This window comes from Symsagittifera roscoffensis, chromosome 6 (genome assembly GCF_963678635.1).
Source record: "Symsagittifera roscoffensis chromosome 6, txSymRosc1.1, whole genome shotgun sequence".
NCBI lineage: Eukaryota > Metazoa > Xenacoelomorpha > Acoela > Convolutidae > Symsagittifera > Symsagittifera roscoffensis.
This window is the reverse complement of record NC_087067.1, coordinates 38875059-38897280: the sequence shown is the minus strand read 5'-3', so window position 1 is coordinate 38897280 and position 22222 is coordinate 38875059. Positions and strand designations below refer to the sequence as shown.

The window sequence follows — 22222 nt, the reverse complement described above, 5'->3', positions numbered from 1 at the left end:
AAAAAAATTTTGCAACTAAATGACATTATAGTCCTTATTGGCAACATTATTAAGAAGCTAGATTTTTTTGCACCATATAAGTATAGAAAAACATCAAAACACAAGAAATGAAACAAAAAATGCCATGTGCAAACGTGTTAATTAACTTTTAAAAATGGTTCAGTCTTGCGGCGACCCCGCAGTAACTGAAAATTCGCAAAACAGCGAAATAAAGTTGTTAGCCTGATACGGTGCACTGTGATTGCATTTTAGCATCAGATAGTTATTGATAAACTGAAAACACCAGTTATGTTTTTCCGTTTGCTGAACGAGTTTTAGGGTAATCAGCTTTTAAGAAAAAACGCTTAATTACTCGGGAATTAAAATCAGCGATCATAAACTCATAGCTCATGATTTTATTATATGTTTTACCTCAGTGGGGAAAAGCTTTGCACTAACTAACAATAAGGTAAGTTTTTCTTTTCTTTTTATTCCAAAAAATACGTCCACGTGAATTTAAATTTCATCAAAGAAACACAGAGTAGTAAAGCACCTGATAATGATGGTATTTGCGATGAAATTCTAGAGCTTTTATCACCAGCTATAATAAGTCAATTTGCTTGGATCTTGGAATTTTACCTGGTCCTCTATAACTAGGAAGGGTACTAAACTAGTTTCGGAAATTATCGTCCAATTTTGCTTTTGCCATCAATAACTAAAAAATTTTGAGAAAAAAAATATCGGCCTTTTTTGTGAAATTTGAACTTTTGTACTCATTTTAATTCGAGTTTCGCGAAAAACATTCGACGCTTGACGCTGTTGTTGAGCTAACTGAAAAGATACGGGACTCAAAGAACATGACTGCCTGCGTTTTGTTGGATAAATGTTTTGATGGACTCGACTCACAATAAAAACAATGTTTCGCTCGTCAGAGAATAGCTCCGGGTGCCGAAGAGGCCCTGAAAACAGCTTTAAAAAATGGATTTGTGAATTTCAAATTCTTCAGTAGAAAGCTAAGGATCTTAGCTAAGCCTCCATTCGAGTTCTTTTTAACATAAAATTGATTTCTAAAACTTAAGCTCTTAGACAAATATGACCGAAATTGCATCCTATGTATTGTGTTAAAACTCAGTCCTAATTATTCCAACTAATGAAAATGAGCATGAACTTTGTGTTCGGATGTGTTTTAAGTTTTTTTTTTGCTTTTTTACGCTAAATCAGGACCTTAAACAATGGTGGGACTGGTTTGAGTAAATATTATAATAAATCCCTTACAGTTGTGATTCAAACTACATTAAAAAATTTCGAAAAAGGTTACCAGTGTCGAGAAAAACTGGTTTGAATTTTTGATTTTTTTTGTCTTACTTCGAGCGAATAAAGCGAGGGAGCAATCTTATTTTAATTGCTTTTATAGTTTAATTTAAAACTTTAAAAATTAGTTTTACTTGGGTAACGTTATTTTAGTTTGAAAAATTTAGCGCCTTTTGGGAATCATTTAAAAAAAAAACTGCAAAAAACCGGCTATCCTTGTTTTACTTTTTTTGAGACTTTTTTCATATTTTTTCAAAAATGTCATGTTCATTTTAAGAGTCGGTCGACGTAGTTCAGATTTTTATTTAGGTCCCGATGATTTTTCTTTTTCTGGAGTAGTTCAAAAATTTGGTCAGCCTCAAACTTACTTTACTGCTTTTAACTTTTACTTTTTCAGTGCAGTTCATTTTCTTGCTAAAAAGAAGGCAAACTCCACTATCGAACAGCGAGTGTAAAAGTCCCGCAAAACTCGATGAACTGTTGATTTCAAAATTGAATTCTATTTTTCAGATTTTCGAGCAAATTAAAAAATGCACCTATTGATTCAGTTTTTTTCAAATTGGGTTAATTTTTTTCTTCGAAAGCTGAGATTTTTTCAAAATAAAAAGAACAAGTCAGTTCTTTTTCCTTTTTACTTGCATTCATTGACTCTTTTCCAACTGTTGGCTTTATTCTGAGTGATGCTTAGAATACATAAGGGCTTGCTTACAATCCAAAATTTTTCTCATACGTCATATTTCAGTTATGAGTCTTAAATCTTATCAGTTTTCTCAATTCTCAAAATGGGTTTATTTTTAACAACAAATGTCACTAATAAACTCTTTTTGAAAATCGAAGAGCTTCACTTCCATATGTTTTGTCCTTGAAATTCAGAAACTGAAGTTTTTTTCTACTTGCATGCGTTCATGGCTCTTTCAAACTTTCTGTTGGCTGTGTTTTAAAAAATCGATTTGATTTAGTTTCAAAATAAATTTAACAGCCTTCTCTGTTAACTATCAATGGTTTTCCAATTGTCCGGTAGCTATTTTTCAATAGTTTAGGTTTTTTTTTTCAAAATGACTTGAATATAAAAAGTTTGTTATAATAGAAACTTTTCCCAAATCTTCTATTGGTTGTGCAATTGAAGCGATCCGAATGACACCACTGTTTTGTTTAGAATCAGTTTATGATGACAGTTTTGGGCCATTTATTATGTAGATGATCTTTTTAATTTACTTACAAGATGAAGATTTTTTTGCAGCAATGCTTTAAAAATGTCAAAAGGATGATTTCACATTTTACAAGCTTTTTTATATCAACTAGAGTCTGATATTAATAATTTGTCAATGCTATTTTGTAATGTTTTGACATTTTGACAGAGCCTTATCTGTTATCTGAACGGTCACTCATAATTTATTAAGGTAATGTTACGACATCTTATATGAGTTTAGCTGGAAAACGTCGGCGGCTGTCGTAAAAATAGACACTGATATGTTTTTTTTAACTGTCATCTATTTAAAGGACGTTATTTTAAGTCACATACTGAATGAATGAATTATTTAGCAATGCAAGGAACCAGATTGTGTTGGCTCATTAGTTTCACAAGTATCAACTGATTTGAAAAATATGAACAAATTTTATGGAAAAACGTGTAATCTGATAGATCAAAAAGTTTAATTTGAAATTTTGTTGAAGTTATTTTTAGGAGCAATTCTGTGTTTTTTAACTCTCAATATTATATCCAAATCCTAACTTTCTTTGCACCGCGTGGTTGTTGTAAAAGTCACTGTATAGTGAAGATAATTCACTCACTTTCAGTCTTCAATTTTTCATAGATTTGAATGGGGTTTCTGTGTACTTTTGTAGCCATTATTAATTTTGCGCAGATATTTTTAAAAGATTGTGGGTATATTAAACCTTCCGATAATATCTTCTCTACATTTTTCGTTTTGTTGTTTAGTTTTTGATTTTTCTGATAAAATTTTCTGATCTACGATATTTTCCCAACTCATTGATCCATCAAATTGTAATTATGACTGTCAAATATTCAGTTTTTCAAAACCCAAGAAACCAGTCTGTATTTCTGCAATAAATGACATAAATAAGTTATTTATTTGCAAGGAATGACAGCTCAAATATGGTTTGTGATATAAATGGCATCTACAAGGATTGTTTTGGGCGGTCTCTTTAACTTCGTCTGACATCTGTACCATTGTTCTTCTAATTTGACATTGGAATTTGACTGCATTTGTTTTTAATTTACTCTATTTATTGTCAAATAATGATACTGCCATTTTGATCAATGACATTAATGATAGATGCTGTTAGTATCTATCTAATAATTTTTTATGAAGTTGTTTTTCACAGTGAGCTGTATAGAAGCCACGATTTGCAAATATTTATTTTGGTTAAAAAAAAACTTTCGCCGCAAATTTAAATATACTTCCAAGCTAAACTGCGACAAACTAACCGGTCCAATCAATTACACTCAAATTATAACACTTTGTACTTTCTGTTAGGGTGGAATGAACATAAAAATACAAACTGTTTTCAAAAGTTTATAAACCGTTGTATCATTTTTCTAACCAAGAAATATCCGAGACAAGTTAAAGTGTTAAATGTCAGTCGTCATATTCTAAGATCGCCATGATACAGGCAGCCTAATATTACTTATCAGTTCATTTTTAATTGAAAGTCGATTTGCAGGTGGACCAAAAGTTTGTTTCATTTTATAGCTGACCAAAAATTAGAATGTAATTGGTAATCCGGAGTACTTTGGCGTAGAGATAAAGTGGCCTGGATATCTAATTGTCTGAGTTTATTTTAGGACCTTCTCTGGTTTGGACACATTATAAGTTCAATATTCCATTCAATTGAAGATCATCGACGTTTGACATCGATCATGGAGTGTCCGGCAAAAATGACGACATCTTTTAAGACGACAACCGCTTTTGGTGGGACTTTAAGGCGACGCTACAGGCAAATTCTTCAATTGTATTTCTCAAAAATATAAACCGCTTAGTTTCGATCAATTTATTTTACATGTCTTAACGCCCATTTGTCGCCCTAATGTCTTGTAAACCTACTGGCTTGTCGTCTTATTGTTCCGACTTTCGATACGAAAGTAACGGAATATTTGTGCTCGGGTTGGGTTTTTTCTTCGGACAAATTTCGACTTTTTAACTAGCCATTTTTGACGGAATTTTTTTTATCATCAAAAAAGTATTGTTGTCCTGAGCATAAAATTTGAAGTGATATTACACCTGTAATAATTTTTAAAGTTATGGGATTTAGGGAAGCTTATTTGCCAATTTATGAGAAGCTTATTTGCCATAACTGATTTGTTACAAAGAGCGAAAGCTATCCTGTTGTATTTTATATTGCGTGTTGGGGGATGATTTTCATAAAAAATTTTAAATTAAAAAAAATTCTATTTGTTTTTATTACACATAATTTTTGTATGTTACTGCTCCAAAAACTTTAAAAGACAGTCGGAACATTCAGGACTTCGCCCTGATACGAGCAGTCTTTTTTACTTAGAAACCGATCATGATTACGATATCAGATCGGTCATGCGAAAAGAATATGGTTAAATTACACTTTAATTCAACGTGCTACAAAAATTACTAAATATTACAAATATTTACCAAAAAGTTGAGTTTTTAGGTTGTGCTTAAAGGGTTACGTAGCAGTATTTAGACAACCGCGTATTCAGACTCGTCAGTAAGTAGACAAATACTGTATTAACCAATCAGAATCGAGACAAGGAAGAAATGAATAACTAATAATTATTTATTTCGTAATTATGTTTTCTCATCTCGATTCTGATTGGTTAATATGGCATTTGTCTGCTTACTGTCGAGTATAAATACGCGGTTGTCTAAATACAGACCGCACTCCTGCTTAAAGTTACAACGCAAAAAACATCTGGAGTTTTGTTCCAAACAGTAGCAGCAGTAAAGTAAGTGAAAATCCGGATTTTTTTTCTCGTTTTTTCTAATTTTGAGAAGCTAGTCACTGAGATAACGCGACATGTGGTAATCTCGTAGTCTCAAAATGGGAAAATCAAGAGTTAAATTTTCAAATTAGATTCGAAACTTTATCGGTAGCCAGTGTTATTACGGAGCCAGTGTAGAACAGGAGATGTAAGAGTTCTAAGCCTGAAGCAAAATTGTTCAGCAGTTAAATCAGAATAGAAGCATTTTATGTAGTTCAGTCTTGATTTAACGCAGGAGCGAGCTAGATGAGCAGAGTTTTCCGATTACATATGTTTATGAATCCCCCAGATTTCCTTAAGTATCCAGTAGTTATATATAGTAACACGATTGAACTGTTTGTTCATTGATAACTTTTCAAGAATTTTCTAAGCTTCTGACGATTTTTTATTTGATTACTTACACTTAAGATCGATATTTTATGGTGCCAAGTGTTCAATCTAGAATTCGGTGATTTGAGATGTAATTCACTTAAGCGCTAGTCCTAAGAAGTAAAATCAATCCTTTAACCGACTGATAATTTTTTTAATACTGGCAATAAGTTTTCTGGTTTTAGTTTTTTGATACTGAGCCTTAAAGATCGTGAAGGCTGTGTAAAGTTTGCTCTACTTTTGGAATGTCATACTTTTTTTCCAATTAATTGTCACTTATTAGGATCAGTAATGAACAGAAGATGTCCCAGCCCTCACATATTGCCACATTCTTTCTTCCAGACAAAAAGTTTCAAGCTCTTTGCTCTGTATTCTCAATGTGTTTTGATTATTCAAAAACAGGGAACTGTGATGTAGAGTATCGAAGGCACTGGTGTGCTGAATGCAAATGATCAAAAAATTTTGTTTGTCATTCATCAATCATTTCACAGGCTGAGAACTTCTGCTGAGCGCTCACAGGGTTTTAAAAATTTTTGACTGGAAGAATTAATGTGGTTGCTTAAGTAATGAGCCGAATGGTTTGAGTTGAATATATCTTACATCTACCTGAATGATATTTCATCAAAGTGTTGCGACTTGTTTTGCTAACATCTTGCTGTGTATAGAAGCGGTCGATAATTTTTGAAAGTTGCTGAAATTATCGCTTTTTTGCGATGTCTTCTCGACTAAAAGAGAGTGACTAGCCATTCTTTAATAGCTCCATTCTTCCAACTTAATTTCTGAAGCTTTTCAATAAATCGGCTGCAAATGCGCCGTTAGTTCAGTAAATTGTGGGATCAGTTTGAAAAACTTTGAACGTTCGGACAGTAAATTGATAAATCAGAAAAATTAAAGCGGGTGGACTAAATCAGTAAACTGAAAATGCCTTGTTCAATTACGTAGCCACATTATTTAAAAACTGAGATTTTAACTTGACAGTTGTTTCCCGAAAAAAAATAAATCAGAATAAGAAATAGGATAACACTTCGCATGTGTCTCGCATTTTTGAATTTACAGTTCTTGGTCAAAAAATGACTCTGAAATTATCTCTTTATTTGAAATAGCTATTGATATGACTAATACGTAAAACGGTTTACTGATCTGGCTTTTTACTGACACATCGGCTAATTGCTTTCCGATACTTCTTTAAATTACCCAATGTAAAAGATGACTTTAGTTCGTTTCCGAGTTCACTGATGCTCTTAGCAGGTTTTCACGAAAAACTGAATGGTTTTAGTGCCTTCTCCATTTTTGAAGAAAGAGGCGCTAAGAGGAGGAAAATGAAAGAAGAGCTCACAGGATAAGGAAAACTTAAGGTACTATCACCAGCGAAACTATAGGTACTATCCACACCTGTTGAACGCAGGGTCTGAAGTGTGTCCACAATGAAGAGTTGAAAAAACATCATCTGTCCGCCATAAAAAGAGAATTCGTACAAGCTAGAGCTTTGAAAGATCAGTAATTCCACAGACCATATTGGACGTTTTGCAATTTCTTATGTTTAAGTCAATCTTTTTTCTACGTTTTCACCCCTTATTTAGATTCTTCATGAGTCTGAACTGTCTGAACAAAATTCATTGATTGCTTTCTCATCTTCAGTTTCGCCTGGAAAAACCCAGTGAAGGTGTAAGCTTGTGAACTTGCTGTTGAGGCTATCAAAACTGCTATAGTGTTCAATCTTTTGGTTTTGCCATGGTCAATGACAAATTGGAACCTGATCTAAACTACATTTTATGATTGGATAAATTAGATATTTTACCAATGTAAAGTATTTAATATTAACCAATCATGATCCATCTGACTAACAATCCACTTATTTGTAAGTGCTGAAATTACTTGTAATTTCAGCACCAGAGAGATTTGAATTTAACTTAGAAATTAGTTGACTCTCCAAGAAGACTTCAGCAGCCGCAATAAACCAGTATACCCTAGATCTATTGAGCCTAGCAGAGACTAGTTAAACAACCTGAGACTAGATAGTATAAGAGTAAGATTAGGATTGGTATTAGACTAAGAAGTTGCACGAATCTATCCGGCCGAAAATAAGATAGCGTGACGAGCAGACGGTGTACCCTATCCGAAATTACTCTATGAGTTATACACTTCGGTCCTAACTCATCTGGTGCGACCATAAGTCTCGAACAAGACCTTAATAGCTTAGAATTAACCAAAAATAGATTAGAAATTAGACAAAACATTTTTAAAATGTTACACGACAATAATTTAATCGAAATGTCTCTACGACTCAATAGATCAAAGCCAATATTCCGAACGATAAGAGAACTACCCGGAATTGGAAGAAGACCTCGAACCAGAGACGACATACGACAAAGTAGAAACTTACCATATAGTTATATGATAGTTCGGCAAAAGCCAACACAAACTTTTGTATTTAGAATACTACTAGCAATGAATTTAGATTTTCATTTGCAAACATAAAATCTTGAAGTCAATCTTCAAAATCATTTCAGGCGCTAAACAAAATATTAATAAACAATAACGATTGATAAAAAGATCTCAGATCGTTTTCCTAAATTCTGCAGTAATATACAAAACATGTTTGAAAAATATTTATTGAAAAATCAAAATAAAAATTAGTAGCATGACAATAAATGGTTAGCAATCATAAATCATCCTGTTGTTCCAGCTTCATCACCTAAACATAACAGCATTCATAAGCTCACTAATATCATAAAAACACTGAATCTTTTCTCTACACAAATTTAAATCATTTTAAACTTAAATTCACTTAAATTTAAAACCAGATCATCAAGGCTCATCCTTGGATCTTAAATCATTTTCTATTTAATTAAATTTAAAACTTGATCATCAAGGCCTATCCTTGGATCAAAAAGAACAATTTTGTTCTCCCCCACCCACTTAGCTAGTGTCTAACGACCTCAAACGTCGATTCACTATCCAACCCTTTCTAAAAACCCAGGACTAACAGAAATTTTTGAACAAAACTAATCATTCAAATTAGGATAAACAGTGAAGAACTTCGGTTATTCATCCTTCACTTGCTCCCCCCTCTTACCAGACCCAGGATAAATCTTAGACTTAGTAAGTTTAAAATAGTATCTAACGAACTACTCGCGTTCTAATTATACCTGAACCTTGTGGATCGATTTACTATTCTCCAACCCTGAACACAATCACTACCCTTAAGTAAGATTAAGTAAGTTAACACCTTAGCTTATACTAGCCACGAGAAAGTATAAAATCATTCTTCGGAATCGATATACTTTTCTCCCCAACCCTGAACAAATAGACCCAGGTTAGGCTAACCAAAAAATCGTAAGGACTAACAGTCTAAGAAAATAGAAATCATTTAACAACCTTTTGCATCCGTCATCCTAAACCTTATGTCATTTAAAAACCTAGGAAATAAACAAACAATCGTTTTACACAATTGTGAAATAGATAACAAAAAATACGATCTTGTAATCACACCTCATACACAAACAGTTGGATATATCAGAACAAAACGACAAACATTAAAAAGAAAAATAATAACCAAACAAAGACAAATAACACGAAAAAGATTTTCCAAAAACCGAAACGCATTTTCAGAATCAGAAACCAGCAGTTTAGACGAACTTTATAAATTAAAAGAATCTATAGATAAAAATTGCCCCATTCACGATTGCCCCATTCACGACTCAGAAACAACTTCAAATTCATCAAAAAGAGGAAAAAGAAGAATAAAAAAGCAATATAAACACAAACCAGTACACTTATACAATTGGAATCAACCAATTAGACACATCGATAACTACATACTAACAGTCATCAAACGAAAAAATGAGCTCAACACACACCCCAGGTGAAGAAAGTCCAGATGATGATGATATCTTCCCCTTTATCGTAGATGCAACCACTGATAGAGGACAGCATATATTTTGCAAAAATTTACTCTTAAATTTGTTTGAACCCGGAATCAGTCCATGTAAAACAGAGTTCCCAGATGTAAAAATCAAAAGACAACTTATCGATCACTATTTGAAAGATATATGCAACTTAACACAACAATACGGAATCTACTCCATAGAATTCAGCTCACCAAACCAGAATCACAGCAAATATATAATTCAAACAGACGACCTTGATTTAGAATTTTCAAAAGTATTCTCAGAATATATAAAAAGCATACAATATCATAACTCACAAAGAGCAAACTCCATATTCACCAATGAAGTTTTTGCAATAATATATAGTTATATCTCGATATTAGAAAACGAAATCCCAATCCCAAATGTCTCACCGACAGAAACATCTAAACATATAAGAGTACGACATGAAATCTCACTACTCTCTAGTTTTCTAAATATAATTAAAGAAAATTTCACGAAAGATGAAGTTTCACAACATACAAAACACGATTTACAAAAAATTTTGGCATGGTTCATAATAGATTATTTCACACATAATATTGATTTAATTTCACAAGCAAGAAAAAATTTTAGACCCCAAAACTCAAACGATGATACTGCCATCACAGAACAATCAGACTATGTTTGGGACCCCGAATGGTCTCATCCCGCATTCATAAACTTCCCACAATCAATCTCAAGTCAAGCAATAACTACGATATCTTATGTAAGAGATTATGTAAGAGTAATACCATTAACCATTGATGCAACACCATTAAACTATAATACATTTTTACCTGATATGCAAAATAATAGTTTAAACTCCACATTCATACACAATGAAAACCTCAATGGAACTAGAAATCTCACTCAACAAGATATCCAGACACCATCACACTTCATAAATGAAGAAATCGTACACACAACAACTACACAACAAAGCATTTCACCGATACGTCCAAATTTAACAACACCAAGAAATACAAACCCTTCACAAACACAGGTAACCTTACAATCAACCGGTAAACCTTCGGTTGCCCCAAAGTATTCACACATGGATCATCAAACATACAGACCCATGACAATACCGTCAAAAACACGTAAAACGTTCACTAGAAACAATTTTGCAGAACATAATTATAATTACACACATCCATCAAAAACAAATTATCCCCCACGAAAAATTTTTAATAATTATACAAGATCTCGAAACTGGGATAACCCAATGGCACAAACTAATTCAGTAAATTTTCAAACAAATTTACATCCTTCACAGGATCGTAGTGAAAACTACCCATTTTTTCAACAAAATAAAAAACAAACATCTTATCAAATGGATTACTTATCCTCAGATGATGATTTTTTACAACCAGATATATTTGCACCATATAATCAAGAATATCGTAGACAAGGAGTACAGAAACCACATACAAATCATAGAATTTTTTCTCCACAACCGATAGATACACAAAATCAACAACCAATTCAGCAACAAAACCCAATTAATACACAATATTTTCAACCAATTCAGCAACAAAACCCAATGATCACACACTCGTATCAACCGACACAAATGCAAAATGAAATACCACTCCCATATTATCTTCAACAACACGAAATAACAAGAAATCAACTTTCAAATTTTTCTCAAATGCCAAATGCAGCAGAATCATTACAAATGACAATGAATCCATACCTTATGGGTGGATCATCAATAACATCAAATAAACCTTTAATGGTATTCACAGGAACAGACCCTGAATATTCTGTAGAAGACTATTTAAATGCAGTAACAGCAAATTTGATTTTAAATATAGGACCTGAACCAATTAATACGCCACTACATCAAAACTGGATACATCGACGCACAGCGTTGATACAAACAACTTTAGACGGCGCAGCCCAAAAATGGTTTTCAGTATTGCCTATAGAAATAAAATCAAATTGGAAAAGGTTTACACAAGAATTTTCAAAAATGTTTGACTCCGAAAGAAACGAACAACAACAAAGAGTTTTATGTAATGAAATTCGCAGATTACCAAATGAAACCATCAAGCAATTAGCAGTACGCATCGAAACACTAGTTCGAAAAGCATATTCATTAAATACACATGACTATAAAAACACAAAGATGACAGAAATCCTAATGATGACCTTAACACCGCAATTAAGAAAAATAGCAATAAAAAAGAGAGCATCCCATCCTTCTTCAATTCTAGAACCCGATTTAGATTTTCGAAAACTAGTAGACAAACTAGAACAAGCAGAAATCACAATGAAACTCGAAGAAACAGAAAATGTGAAATTACAATATGTTAACCGAATCGAAACAAATACCACAAGTATCAACAACATACAGGAATCAGATACAGACCTCGTTGAAAAAATCACTGAAATACTCAATATTTACGAAAAACACCCAAACTTTAAAGGCAAACCATCTTTCAAAAAATGGTGTAATTATTGCCGACGATACGGACATAGTATTTCCGAATGTAGACAAAAACAACAGGACAATCAAAACAAACCTCAAAAATATAAAGAACCGAATAAATCATTCTATCAATACATGAAGAAAGATCAAAATCTACCGAACAAAAATGTATACAGCAACAACAGTTCAGGAAAACCACTTCCGAACAATACCAATTACACGAGAAATCAATCACCATATAACTCAAGTTATAGAGGAAGATCACCAGAACGAAGAAATACACAAAATTCGTCACAAAATCATTACAATAGACCAAATAGTCGAAATAACTACTCCAGATCAAATTCAAATACAACACAATTTGTTTCTAGATCTAATTCCCAATCAAGAAATAATTACTATCCAAACAATCAATCACGAAACTCATCATACAATAGAAATAAAAACTACTCCAATAATCGGAATAGAAGTTATTCAAACAACCGAAACCAGAATTATCCGAACAATCAATCAAGGAATAACTCATATAATAGATCAAACTATAACAGACCAAACAATAATTTTCAAAACAGATCACGAAATAATTCACAAAATCGACATTCAAGCTATAATAATCGTTATAGACATTATTCCCAATCACCACACAGGAATAATAACCATTATAATAATTCTAATAATCGCCATAGAAGTAGTACACCTAAACATCAAAGAAATATAAATCAAGTACAATCAAATCCAGAAACAACATCAGACCCTCCAGGTATTGATGACACAGTAAATGATACGTTACAACTCAATCAAATAAACTGTGGATCATCAGACTCAGAAAGTGAAACAGAAAACACTATCTCCATCAATATGATAGCAGTCGAAAATGACTATGAACCTATTATATACGAACAACCATTTTCATCACACATAAATGAAAATCAATCAGAACTCCTTCACAATTATTATATTGAACCCATCCATTCCACACCGACGACGCAAAAAACTAATGGAATTAACACTACAAATCAACCCAATGAGAATGACAAAACAAAATGCTTGAATACAAATCACATCTATCAAAATATACAAAAAGAACAACCCAAAGAAAAAATTTGGACAATACCATTTCTCTTAGAAAGTCCAAGAAACAAAGAATTTCAACCACCAGATCTTGAAATTGATTTTTTAATTGATTCAGGAGCAGAATCAAATATAATAAACATTCCCACATGGAATGAAATAAAAACCTTACACCCAAAATTAACACCTCTTGAAACCTCAAGTAAACTAGCAACAGCACAAGGATCAACATTGGTAAACTATGGAAAAATTCAATTATTTCTTCTCCCCACAAGAACAATAGAGCAAAATAAAATTTTAACTAAACCATTTAAACAAATATTCCATATCACTGATATTAAACACAATATCATTGGAATACCATTTATCTCTAAATATATACCAACAATCAACATATTAAACAGTAAAATACTAATCAAAGATAAATATACAAAAACAAAAGACACATCCCTAACATTTTTTCAAAGATTAAATAAACAACCACCATTCTTTTCAAAATTCTATCCAATATATAACCAACAAAGAAAACACTTGAAACCACTATCAGGAAACATATACAATTTTTCAATAAAACAAGTTCACCAATATGATAAAAAACAAAACAAACAACAACTCTATATGTCAGATTTTGAATTCAAACCTATCCATAAGTTTTTCGAAATCACAATTTCATCCATAAAATATTTGAAAAACTCGAATTCAGATATTATATCTCTACATGTATACAACAATACACCCTATCAAGTAACATTACCTTTAGGACTTTTAGGCTATTGCGAAACCAACGCTACAATATCACCAATACACGAAAAAGCATATCGCGTAAATAATATACTCCAATTATTAGATATTTGTCAATCCACAATTCTTAATGAAGAATTATACATAAATAATATAATAAGTAACGAAAAAAGAAATACGAATTATTTCACAAAAACTCCATATTTCAAACCTACATTCAACATAAGTAACTACACAGAGACTCAACAGAAGTTTTTAACAATGTTTAACTTTCAACATTCTCAAATAACACAAGACGAATTTGATAAATTAGCCAAACAGCTAATAACATATTCATCAGTCTATGCAACATCTAAATTTGATGTTGGCAAAATCAGTTCATCACTACATCTCCCATTAAAACTTGACGCAGTTTTCAAAAAACAAAGAGCAAGTAAAGTACCAATTCATTTACACGATAAAGTGAACAGATTACTTGATATTTTAGAACAATACAACATTATATCACCAGTAAATAAAGAAGAACAACCAAAAGGTAACACATTTATCAACCCTGTTATCATTCTAGCCAAAGGAGAATCATTAAAAATCGTTCTCGACGCTAGATACCTCAACTCACTCATAGATGAATCAAAGTGTAATTGGCCTATTGAACCAATACAAGTTATTTTAACAAAAATAAACGGAAAATACTTTACAACCGCAGATATGAATAGTGCATACAATCAAATGCCATTAGATGAACAATCGCGACGTTTAACACAATTTGTTATTGGAAACCAACAGTATGAATTCAACCGCTTATTCTATGGAATATCCATAGGACCAGCAGCATTTTCAGCTTTTATGAGCAAAATTTTTCGACCACTAATACTCAAGAAAAACGCAATCACCTATTTAGACGATGTTTTTATGCAATCACAGACTAAAGAAGAAATGTTCAATGTCTTAGAACAATATCACCAAATACTTCAGAACGAAAATCTGAAGGCCGCCCCCGATAAATCACACTTCTTTTTGACAAGAGTTAAATTCTTAGGACATAATATAGAAAGACAAACAATCACTCCATTGAAATCACGCATTGACGCTATTCAGAAACTCCAACCACCAACAAATAAAAAGAAAATCCAAGAATTCCTTGGAATGTTAAACTTTTTAAGCAAATATGTTTATAAAATGCAATTATATCTAAGACCATTCTATAATATACTTAGACAACAAAATAATTTTGAATGGAATACAGAACATCAAGCACGATTTGAAGAAATAAAGAAACTCTTAACTGAACAAATTTCAAACACAATTCCAGATTCAAATCAACCATTTTATGCAATGTGCGATGCTTCGAACTTTGGCATCGGCGCAGCGTTATTACAATCACATAATGGTACAAACAAAATGAACCTTATATCAGCAAATTCTCGATTATTCACTCAAGCAGAGCTAAGACTCTCAACCCTAATGAGAGAATGTACAGCCATAATCTATACACTTACAGAATATGAATTTCTGATACTTGGATCAAAACATCCAACAGTTCTATTCACAGATCACAAACCAATCATTTTTCTCTTTACTCAAAAATCCAACCCAAATCACCGAGTTTACAGATTTCAATTAATTTTAATGAAATTTCCAAACTTACATATAGTTTGGACAGCAGGAAAGAATCTTGCATTACCAGACACATTAAGTCGAAATACGCCACCGGAATTACTTACACGTAAAACCACAATTGAAATACCCAAAAATATAAAATTCTACCTTGCAAAAAACGAAACATCACCCCGACTAGAATGCAAATATGCAGTAAAAACTGACGTTGAACAATCACAGATAAACAATCTACAACACTTCCCACTTTATTTAGATTGTCAAAATAATCACTATGAAGTTGATCTACTTGGAACATCAACTTTTAAACCAATCCCATATTCACAATGGATAAAAAATAACACCCAACAAAAAAGAGTAAAACAACACTCGCATAAAAAAGACCTTTTTCCACTAATTGAAAAAGAAAACCTAACTGATAAAATAAATTTATCAGGACCACAAACAAACGATTCAAAATACACAATAAATCAAGTATTTGACCTCCATGACCCACTTGATACAATTCTTTTATCTAAATTAGAAATAGAAAACATTTTTCTCCCCCCAACAGAAACAATTACAATTTCAACATTGAAACAATACCAAAATCTTGACCCAGTAATTAGACAACTAAAATCATGGCACAAATATAAAACTAAACCCGTCAAGGCAGATACAACTATTTTAGGAAATAAAACACTCCTCCGATATTTTCGAAAATTCAATAATACAACAATTAACGAAAACACAGACCTTCTAGAATACAAATTAAATGAATCTACAGTTCCCTGTCTCCCTCTAAGTATGATTCTCATAGCTTTTAATATTTCACATACACAAAATATTAAAGGACACTCTGGATCAGAGAAAACATATTCAAATTTCATACAAAACTTTTATTTCCCAAATGCACCAATTTGGATAAAAGTACTATGCAATGATTGTATAGTATGTCAACTAAATAAACCTTATCCAAATCAAAAACAAATAGCACAAAAACAAGATTTTAAAGGACAAAGTTTGTACTTTAACCACCGTATCTCCTTTGATACAAAAGGACCAATTTCACCCTCATCCGAAGGAAACTCCTACATTATGGTAATTGTTGACGCGTTTACACATTATGTAGCACTTAACCCAGTACCACATTGTAACGCTTATTACGCTTACACAACACTCTATGAACACTGGATAGCTAGATTCGGACTACCAGAAATTTTAGTTACAGACAACGGTACAGAATTCATCAATAATGAAATCATCACACTATGTCATCTATATAACATCAAACACAAACCACGTACATCACACGCACCTTGGACAAACGGCTTAGTCGAAGGTATGAACCGTTCACTACAAGAATATCTTAGATGTATCATCAATGGAAATGATACAAGATATACCGAATGGTCAGCAGATGTAAAACTATTTCCCTTAGCATATAATTCACAAATCACGACAACTCTAGGAATGTCACCATATGGAATGGTTTTTAACCAAAAGCCACGCAAACCAATAATGTTTACAGCAAACTCTCATAAAAACGCACAAGGTTATTGTCAACCAAATAAAGACTCAATTTGTTATAACCTACCTTTACATACACACGATGAAGATCATTTTCATCACCCACAAATTCTTAAATTAGCCTCCGGTACACACACCGAATGGATTTTAATCAGAGATAAAAAACACAATAAAATTTACCAAAAAGTAACAAAAAAGTTGTTACAAAGGCAAAACATTAATGAACAAATAAATTCACGCTTTACACCAGCCTCCGATTTAAAAATTGGAACATTTGTTTTAATACCCAATTTTAATACTCAAAAAGGAATTTCTAAAAAACTACAACCCCTTCGTAAAGGACCATACCAAATAATTGCAAAACCCACTGATGTCACATATAAAATCACCGACTCAGACAAAAAAGAAATCGTTCAACACCGAAATAACCTATTACCTTATTATCCAAAAGAATACGCACTCCGCGAACTAACTCAATTATATTCTTTTACAGGTTTAAAAGTTATTCAAAATGACCCACATACGGAAAATACAACAAAGGAACAAAAAGATTTTCACCTCAAAAACCAAATAACAAAATCAACCACCACAAAAAATAATACAAAAAATCTAGATCAAAATACATCTCAAAAAGAAAGAAAAAATAGAAAAATGACAGAACAAATAATACCCCAAGAACAAATCGACAAATCAGAACATAGAGAGTCTTCACGACTTAGAAATCAACCACGTAAAAATTATAAATTATTCATCCCACAATCTAAAATATTAAAGAAAGTTGAATTTCAAAAACAACCTTAATTTTGTATTTCACAGTCATAGACCTTTGAAACATTTTGAATTTTCTTTTTTCAAAATAACATGCTGACAAACACGCAGCGATTCTAGTTCATAATTAGCCAATAGGATTCATCCAATCCGCCACTTTCTCTAACTCTAACACAGATCAACTAGACGAACGATATTAAACTCCAGGCATATCTATAACTATAACTTTCCGACCTCCAGGTCAAAAACAAGCAAACCATTCAAACTTGACAACTAAAATAAATATCACCATAATATCATAACCCTCCCTTATCTAATAAACCAAAGATCAACAATATTTCCCCAACTCAGACCTCAAATACCCCCCAAACAAATATGTTAAATTAGCCTAAAGTAAAAGAACGACCATTTTAATTAGCCTAAAGTATAAAAATCTCAAAAATACCCCAAATCATTTGACAAATGAAAATAAAGACAAAGAAGACCTCCCGATCACCATAAAAATTGCCCCCAACAATTTTTCACAAAACTCAACCCACTTGTCAAAAAACCAATAAATAATCCGACCACACTTGAAAATTGCCCCAAACAACAAAAAATATTCGATATGAAGTCATTTCGTAAATGCTCTTCTCTCAATCAGTCACTATAATTATCACAAACCTCAAACAATTTTTTACGATACTTAAAACTTTTATAATTTCTTTTTGATATCTTTGAATCTTTTGTAATAATCTTAATCATTTTTTGCAATATTTTTTTAATTTTCTATTCCCTATTTGAACTATACCTCCAACTTTCAAAAGCTATTGACTATATCCACAGGTACGATTCACAAAACTTATCTAAATGATACGAACCATTTTTAGTAGAACAGATATTTTTTTACTATTTGTAATTTTTATAACATTTCTATCATCCCTCATCTTGACAATATGCAAATGTATAAAAAAAGCAATCATCACATTCGCCCTAGCAACAATTCTCCTAATTCTTTTTTTAGAAGAATACTATAATAAACATAAACTTTTTCACTAAAAAAATAGACCAAAAAAGCTATCAAAAATTGCTACCCAACAGTCACAAAGTCAGTCTTCACCGACATCATCCCAAGATAACCCAACAACACCTTCAACTACCCAAAATCCTCAAACATCTACACGAATTTCCTTTCAAGATAACCCATATACTTTTGAAGAACGACACGCACGCTTATCTGAACCACTAGAACCCGTTCAACGGCAAGCACCTTTAAGTGAACCAACATATAATCTATACCCAACACTACCACCAGAACTAAGTAGAATACGATATCCTAGTCAAAACCAAAACACAATCGAAATAAATAGACAAATTATACATCCTCGAAGAAATAGAAATTTTCAAACTCCCCGAGTTCATTTTGAAATACCTCAATCCCCATCACAAAACACTCCAGAAAACCCCACTGGTATCTTACCAGAAACCCCTACACTTCTTTCACAACGTAGCACCTCAAGCCTACCCTCAGATTACTTAGGTTCAACACCAACATCAGAACAAATACGTGAAAATCCCTTCAATCCCCCAAACCAAACATCACGACTACCATATTGGACAACACATTCATTCACACAAGGTGAACCAAATATAACCAATGACCCAATAGATATTTCTTCAGATACAACATCCTCATCACTACCGGAAACACTATCACTACCATCAACACCATCAATTAGCCAAATTTCACCGACACCTTTTAACTTAAATTTTCCAAATAATCTCGACGCAAGATATCGAGAACAATCATCAACAACTATTCCTTTAAGACTAGATTGGAATACATTCACAGCACCTCCACCATTATTTGGACAACACCCAGAAAGTAATCGACTCCACAACTGGGCACTCAATAGACTACAATATCGACAAGACATCCACGACGATATTCGTGAACACAATATACAAATACTCCAACAAAATAGTTTACAATTAAAGTTTGAAATCACAGTTAAATTAAACAACATTACTCAACATCCCTATCCATTAAACCCACCAAATATAACAGCTCAATCACTACCACCACCATTTATAACAACTGAAGTAATATATAAATACGAAAGATACACCAAAAAGACAATTGGTTACATCACATTTTATAACCCATATTCAGGATTATCATACACATGTATATTCTAAACTTATTAATTTTTCTCCAACTCCTTTTTCTAGTATTCTCAAATCAAAACATAAACCCTTCCCCCCGCACAGGACCACAAGATTTATTAGTAACACATTACGATTGTGAAGAAAACGAACAAAAAACACTACACAAATATGCAATAAATCAAGTATCACAATGCGAAACAGAACCACAAGCCATAGAAACTACAAATGTAATGGCAACACTTTACTCAAAAGCCCGAGCAACAACAGTTATCGGATATAAATTCACAGCAACATTTTCCGAAAAGAAAGTACATTGTTCACAAGTCTCAAACGGAAATAAAAACCGACTTGACCATGAATCATTCTACCAGAGTAATATCGAACGACTTTTACATCTAAATCCCGAAGACTGTAAAAACGAGTTACTCCGACTAAATATCACAAAAAATAAAAACACAGATAGAAAGTTAGTATATTTCCAAGTTAGTATATTTCCGGCGCACACGGAAGATTAACTTATGATATACACGATAAACACTGGATACCACACATTGGTATAAATGACCCATCAAACTGCAAAGCAGACACAAAAAATAAAGGATATCAAGAAATCATGTTTTTTGATTGGAAAATACAACTCGAAAAAATACAACTCACACACGATTTATCAGACAACACAATGATCTATCAAGGAATTAGATTACCTTGTAAAAACGATCAAGGCTGTTGTGACCCTACAACACGAACACAAGCAACAATTGTTTGGTTCCCCGAAGACACATGTACAACATTTCAAGTAGCAAAAATACACGCTCGTATAATAAAATTTCACGAAAAATATTTTATACAATCAATACCATATGAACAAGTAAATCCATTACGAAGAATAAGTTCTAATTTTAGAAACATTCCCAATATAGAAAATAAATTAACACGTTTTCAAATATACCAAGAAACAGAACTTGCATGTAAATACAGAAACCCACTTCACAAAACACAATACTCCGAAATACTAGTTGAATACGAAAAAGGATTCGACATGACCACTGGAAAAACAAAAGTCGACCCATACGCCACAAGTCATCCTCCAAATGAAGGAACATCATACATACCAGTTCATTTTCAAAAAAATACAGGTCAACCTGGTGGACATCTAAAGCCCCAAGACGATCAAAGCACACGTTTACAAGAACTATCACTAATCAATAGTACATATTTCGGTATTATCCACTATGATATTCACTTAGATATGAAATTAGACTACACGATTAGCCGAATTTTTCAAGAAATGTCACTCTCTGAATTAGAAACACTACACCAACTATGCGAATTAGAAAGAACACAAATATTACAATCACTTGCACTAGCAGTATTAAAAATACCCTACGCATGATATTTACTATCAGGAAATAGATCAAATTTTTTAGACTACGAAGGAAACATTTTATGGTTTTATACTTGTACCAAAAAAGTATCACCACTATACGTTTTTGAAGACAAACTATGCTATAAAAGAATCCCTATCTTTTATAAGAATAAAGTACATTTCGTTGACACACTTTCAAGAAGAACCTATTTCTGGGATACCGCAGTCCCATGTGGATCAGAAAATAGCCACAATGTAGTACAACTAAACCCTGATGAAGAAAAATATTATCTTCTCACCCCATATCCCACATTAATGCAATCACTCAAAAAATTTTCACCAGAAAGCATTCGCGCTATCGCTCGAAACCCAAATATAGACTTACAATCAATAGGAATATACTCAAAATCAGATATTCAACATCACATTAGAACACAACAATTCCAAGAATTATTAACACAAATGGACACAATACAAAGACAATCAATTGACCAAAATTTACGCAAACTTGCCGAAACCGCAGGATTTGCAGACATCTATACGCAAGACTATAGCGGATATTTTAAAGACATTAAAGATTATATATATCTAAACGGTGAAAAATACCGTCCCCAAGATATATCACCTATCAATGTTTTTAGCTTTGTTACACTCAAGAATGAAATTCTTGATTTTCTAGGATGGCCCTACTACATCTTAGAAAAACTGACTATTTTATACGCAATGTTTAACTTTATTGGATTTCTTTTTTCACTCTTAAAAGGAATCTATAACACATGTGCTATACACACACAAGTCAATAGACAAGCAAGTGTAGCACGCATACTATTTGCAGGATTTTTTGGAACTTTTTCTACATCAATAAACAAAATTCTTTTAGACGCACAAATAAAAGAATACAACACAAAAATAGCAACAAGACAGAACATATACGACGAAGAACATAACAATGTAGACACAACGCCTACAGCACCACAGTTACCACCCCTACCACATAACCATCCACTATCCCTAGTCCCACG

The 22222-nt window shown here is 32.5% G+C and overlaps 1 protein-coding gene across 1 annotated transcript in view; it reads left to right on the top strand.

Annotated features, from left to right (window-relative positions):
* The first annotated feature begins 418 nt into the window (after positions 1 to 418).
* The window catches only part of LOC134847550 (adhesion G protein-coupled receptor A3-like), a 54646-nt gene continuing 32842 nt past the window's right edge, over positions 419 to 22222 (top strand). The window contains exon 1 of the mRNA XM_063864618.1: positions 419 to 448. The gene's annotated coding sequence lies outside the window, so the exon portion shown is untranslated. The remainder of the gene's footprint in view (positions 449 to 22222) is intronic.